Here is a 6000-nt window from a genome sequence, read left to right on the forward strand (position 1 = left end):
TCTCTATGTTTAGAAGTTTAGATTCCAGCTAGACAAATCTTAGAAGCCATGTATCTGGGGTCCCTAAAATGCAGCAGACATTTGAGTTCCTCTGTGTTGTCAGTGGAGCCGGCCCTTAATACGTAATCATGCTGGCTATCGGATTAGAAGAGTCTGGCTCCGGAGTTCCTTGTTATTATGTCTGTGCCTGGTCCAGATAGAATATTTTAGATTGATTGATCATGATTGAATACTTCCGGGACAGGGAAGCCACTGGATCTCAGAGGCTTCCCACGCATGTCCTCCGGACCTCCCTCGCTGCCTGTGACCCTCCGGAACACTGGGGGGCCCCAGCGTATTTTATACTTCTCCCAATATTGGCTTCCTTCCGAGTACAGTGAAAAGATGTGCATTTCAGTGGGCCACGACAGCCTTTATATGGAAAATGGAAGGTGCTGGAGAGATATGACCAGTTTACATAGGAATATGTAAGAGGGGCCTTGCTGAATGGGGTGCAGGTATATGAGCTGAAAATTATCCTAACTTGCAGATCTCAAATGAACCAGGAAATGGTAGCAGCGCCTCTACCTATTGTCCATCATTTACTAGCATGACTTCCTTGGTCAGTGGAAATTTGCATGTTAGAAGCACTTTCTGCTCACGCCTCATCATTCACCAGAAATGCAGCCAACCATTGGCTGGTTGGAGAGGGCAGTGCTATGTGTAAGCAGCAAGGCCGTGATTTGCAGAAATTATCAGTGCAAAATATGTGCAATGAAATAAGGAAGGTTATTTTCTTGTTTTTTGTTTTTTTCCCCAGTTTGGGCTGTTTTGTGTTATAAAATACTGAAGTAAACTTGTCAAAATAGGCCTCAAGCATAGGAATATTAAGAGGTGTTTTTTTGTTTTTTTTTGTTTTTTTTTTACTCCTACAATATGCCAATGTGTCTTTGAAAAGTGAACCTTTTACTTCTTATACAACTTTGCTTACTTTGAGCATATTTCTGTGCTACACATTCTGCTCTGTCAGCTTCGTGCCAATCACCTGTGTCTCCTATTGTGCATTACTATATCAACTATATAAAGTAAAAGCCATCTGCATCTAAAATATGCTTCATGTGCAGACATGAGTGAAAATATCTGCTTGCTCGCTGTAAAGGCTAGGTTTTCTGACTCGGGTTTTTACATTTCTGAATGATGTATATGAGCACAGGAAGTCAGTACCCTGCTTTTGACTTTCTCCTTTTATCTGAAAATAACTGTTTGTTTCCCTACAACTTTTGTCCTGCTTTCAAATATTAATTAAAAAGTAAAGCAGAACAAGTACACACTTGAGATGAGTCTTTGGGAAAGGCAAGATCACAGACCAATTTTACCCCCTTCCATGTAGTATGAGAGCCATACCTACACAGTCTATTCTATGGAGCTGAACTCCCCATCAGATAACTTCTTTGCAAGATGATGTACACATGCAAGAGATTAGTATCTTCAAAAGATCAGTTCCTACTAAATGCATTCATAGTCTCTGATATCTGCAGATCTCATACACCCCTTGTTTAATGGACAGCCATCTGGAGATCAGACAAATCGTCTGAGGATCCATCCTGGTGGATCTGATCTGCAGGTGAATGTCCATTAAACAAGGTGTGTATGAGATCTGCAGGTATCCTAGACTATGAATGTATTTTGCAGGACCTGATCTTTTGCAGATACTGATCTTTTGCATGTGTACTGCATCTTTAGAAAGATCAGTCTTACAAACCTCCATGACAAACCTATTTGGCAAAGATTTGTATCTGATGGGTGTACTCAGCTTAAAGGGGCACTATGGCAAAAAATTGTAGAATTTAAAATAAGGGCAAACATATACAAATAAGATGTACATTTTTTTCCAGAGTAGAATTAGCCATTCATTACTTTTCTCCTATGTTGCTGTCACTTACAGTAGGTAGTAGAAATCTGACAGAGGTGACAGGTTTTGGACTAGTCCATTCCTTCATAGGGGAGTCTGGGAGATTTATTTATTTTCAAAAGCACTTAGTGAATGGCAGTTTCTCCGTCCAACGGCCAAAAAACTGTAGCGAGCAGGGAGGCTGACCAGCATCATTATTTAAATCTTTTTTAGGGAATATCTTTATAAAGAATAAAGGCCATGCTGAGAATCCCCTATGAAGAGATGGACTAGTCCAAAACCTGTCACTTCTGTCAAATTTCTACTGCCTACTGTAAGTGACAGCAACATAGGAGACAAGTAATTTATGGCTCATTTTACTCTGGGAAAATGTACTTCTTATTTGTAACTGTTTGCACATATTTTACATTTTACAATTTTTCGCCATAGTGCCCCTTTAGAATAGACTGTAGGTATGCTCTCATATTAAATCGAGGCAGCTAAAGTTGGTCTGTGATCTCTCCTTTTCCAAAGACACAAGCCTTGTACACACCTCAGATAAAAGTTGTTTGAAATGTCCAAACAATGACGAATATTTTGGTGTTGGACTACAGCTGGTATGAAAAATATAGCTGAACGACTGATATCTGGTATTCAGTCCAAGCCAGCTCTGATTCTGATAATTATTGGGTTCATATCAGGTAGTCTTAGGGCCCTTTTACACTATGCATTTTAATGTGTTGCATTTAAATGCGTTGTTTTTATTTTCTCCATAGCAGTGCATTGTGAAAAAGCTGCAGTTTTTCAGTGTATAGACTATAGAATGAAAGGGACCATAGGGAAACATGGACACTGGACTGCACATCAGTCAAACTGACAGCAACTGATATAGTTTAAAAGGACCCTCGGGGTCCTATTACAATTAATAATTGGTGTTTCAATGCGTTTTTTTCATCCATATAACGGTGCATTGTGAAAAAGCTTCGTTTTTCAGCTTTATATTTTTTGTAGTTATAAAGCGGCAACATATTACTCAGCGTTGGAAATAAATATATACAAAGGATGACGACGTAACAAGGTTATACAACATAGGACAAAGCTATACAAGGCCAACAGGGGTACAAGATACATGATCATGCAATTTGGCCTGGTTAGATAGGCCCAGTAATAAAAGTACGAGGCGGTCATAGGAAAGGAGCACACAATCATGTAGAATTCACTAGGGAAGGGAGGACCCTGCCAAAGGCTGTGACTAGGGCCATAGGGAAACTCGGACATTACCTTGCACATCCGTTATCCTTTCCATTACAACTGACAGCAACTGATAAAGTGTAAAACGACCCTAAGGAGATGGGGGATTGAGTCTGTTACCTGCATGATGTCATAAGCTTTAGGCACCAGATTCCTCCTCAGACAAAGTATATACAGCTCAACAAAGGGAGGGGGGTACACATATTCCTTAATATAGCACATTGAGTATTTTTTTTTTTATTATTCTACTTAATGATCTTTATTGAAAATATTTTTAAACATGAACAAGAACAATGCCAAGTGTTAAGAATCCTCCATTTGCCAACACATAGATTCAGGAAAAACGTACTGCTCTGCACTGAAGCAGTGATTGTGCTGTTTGCTCATTCTTGGTGTACAGGAGCCCCTGTGCTTGTGGCTGGCTGTAAAAGACTACAATCTCCTAACTATAAACCTCCATGGAATATGCAGGTGCTCTATAACTGTGTAATCATGAACTGCTTTGGGTAGCTTGTACCGAACCAGGTTTTATCAGCTGTTAGATGAAGCTTGTTGGCTTGCATTTACACTGCCCAGTGACCGCATATGCCGCAGTGATGGCTAACCTTGGCACTCCAGCTGTGGTGGAACTACAAATCCCATGAGGCATTGCAATACCCTGACAGCTCTAAGCATAACTCGGGGAGGCAGAGGCATGATAGCAATTTACACATCTGTATGTACAATACAGCAGCAATTGTATAGACCAGTAAATATATAAGCATCATGTCAATAGAAACTTTTAGGGAAAAGCTAGAGGCTAAAATATTTACTGGTAGTGAGTGCAGTATAGGCTTGTAGTAGTGTGTATAGGCAGCCAAGAACAGTAGTATCTTGCCAAGTAGAGGAGAGGGTTGATCTAAAGAAAACTACAGCAAAGGCAGAGCAGTAACTAAGGGTCCCGTAGTAGCTGTTACCACAAGAACCCCCAGGTTGGGCTAAATAGAAAACGTAATTCAATCCTCCCTAGATATATAAACCTGCTGCATTTCTGAACGCTTTTTATGCTTTTTGTTTTTCTATTTTTTCTTCTTGAAAATCATCCCTTCATTTCAGAGCTATCAGTTTCTACAAAAGCAGCTGTCAGCACTAACTACAGCGGTTTTTATCCTGGAATCTGAAGTTTCAGAATGGAAGGCCCATGTATTATCTCCTCCTGCATGAGTAACTACGCATGCACTAGTTGAGTGATAAGCAGCAATATGGAACGTGGAGGGACGTGTTGTGTGAATTCATGCTTTGCATCAGAGTATGCAATACTACATGGCATTAATTCTGGCCATCTGTAGTGCCGAACTGAAGAGCTTGCTTCTTTCTTAGCAATTGAGATATTTTACAAAGTTTTCAATCCCTTTGCTGTAGTAGCATCACAGTCCTCACCTATGGGTTCAAGGAATTAAGAGGGGGACTCTTCATGTTAATGCTGCTGAACAAACAGTTACCCGCATTCGGCAGTCACGTGACAAGCAGTGCAAAGAGAGAAGCGGTTAACCTTATAGATGCAGGTTAAATTACACAGAAAAGATTATTCCTTGCATGGCAAATAAGTGAATGGTTGTTGCTTTCTTAACCATTTCCGGACCAGTGTGCCCTATTAAGGACCAGAGACTGCTGGTACAGCGAAGCAGGAAAAAACGGTGCTTACCAGTGAATCTTCGCGCAATCCCGCTGCTCTCCCCGGTCACCCCGCTCGCTCATTGCCACAGGCACCTTTCTCTGCAGTCAGGAGCCGATTTTATTGGCTCCTGACCCTGTCAATCAATGTAAGCCATGGGATTGGCTTACAGTAATGACAGGGCCAGGAGCCAATGAAAACTGCTCCTGACTGGCACACAGAGCTTTGCTGACATATAGACGGCAGAGCGAGCGATCTGCGGTGTGGAGGCAGCGGCAACAGGTTTTGAAATCTACGTCCTGGCAGATTCGCACTGCCACATGCAGGACGTAGATTTCAACTGCATCAGTCCTGCAATAGTTAATGTCGTATTTTAAAATTCTAGATTACATGGTATTTTGCCAATGAGACTTTACAGAGTTCACCTTTTAAATGTAACAAGGATCCGGCCTGGTGGTTCTGTGTGTGAGCTCGACTTTTGCTGCAGTTTTCTCTGCACCTGTCTTTGTAATACAGCCCCCAATAGTCTAGAGAATAGGATAGCTGGCAGGGATGGAGATGGCAGTGGGGCAATTTCATTGCTGAACTACGCAAAAGATATAGGAATATACAGGGTGATTGAACCGTCAGAATAGTCCTATTCTAGTAACGGTTTGGGGTGAAGTGTTCCTATTTCTGGTGCAATGTTTGGTGAGTGGCTATATGTTAGGAAGGCCACTAAGAAAATAATCAGGCATTTTGAAACTTGTAAAGTAAAAGAAAAAAAAATTAAACATTTTTGTTGACTGGCATCAGTGGGAAGCAACTAAAGATAGTAGTGGACTGTTATACAATGTATCTGTGATGATTTCCTATTGCAGCAAAACTGCTACATTCACGAAAATAAAATACATCTGTGAATAAGGCCAAAAATGTTCCGATTTTCTCATTTCTTAATGTTCTGTTTATCTTGACTGAGCCCACACAACATTAGCAATAAAGACCTGGGAAATGGCCTGTGGAGACAGCAGGATATACTCACCTTCTCTGTGGCAGTGTCACCAATGGTGTGATCCTTGATGCCTTAAAGTGTACCAGAGACGAGATTTCATAAAAGCTTTATACATACCTGGGGCTTCCTCCAGCCCCATGTGCACGCATCGCTCTCACGCCGCCGTCCTCAGTCTTCTCCAGTACCAGGTCCCATAGGTTCTGTCAGTCGCAGCCAGTCTGCGCAAGAGAAGTG

The sequence above is a fragment of the Hyperolius riggenbachi genome, chromosome 3 (genome assembly GCF_040937935.1).
Source record: "Hyperolius riggenbachi isolate aHypRig1 chromosome 3, aHypRig1.pri, whole genome shotgun sequence".
Lineage (NCBI taxonomy): Eukaryota > Metazoa > Chordata > Amphibia > Anura > Hyperoliidae > Hyperolius > Hyperolius riggenbachi.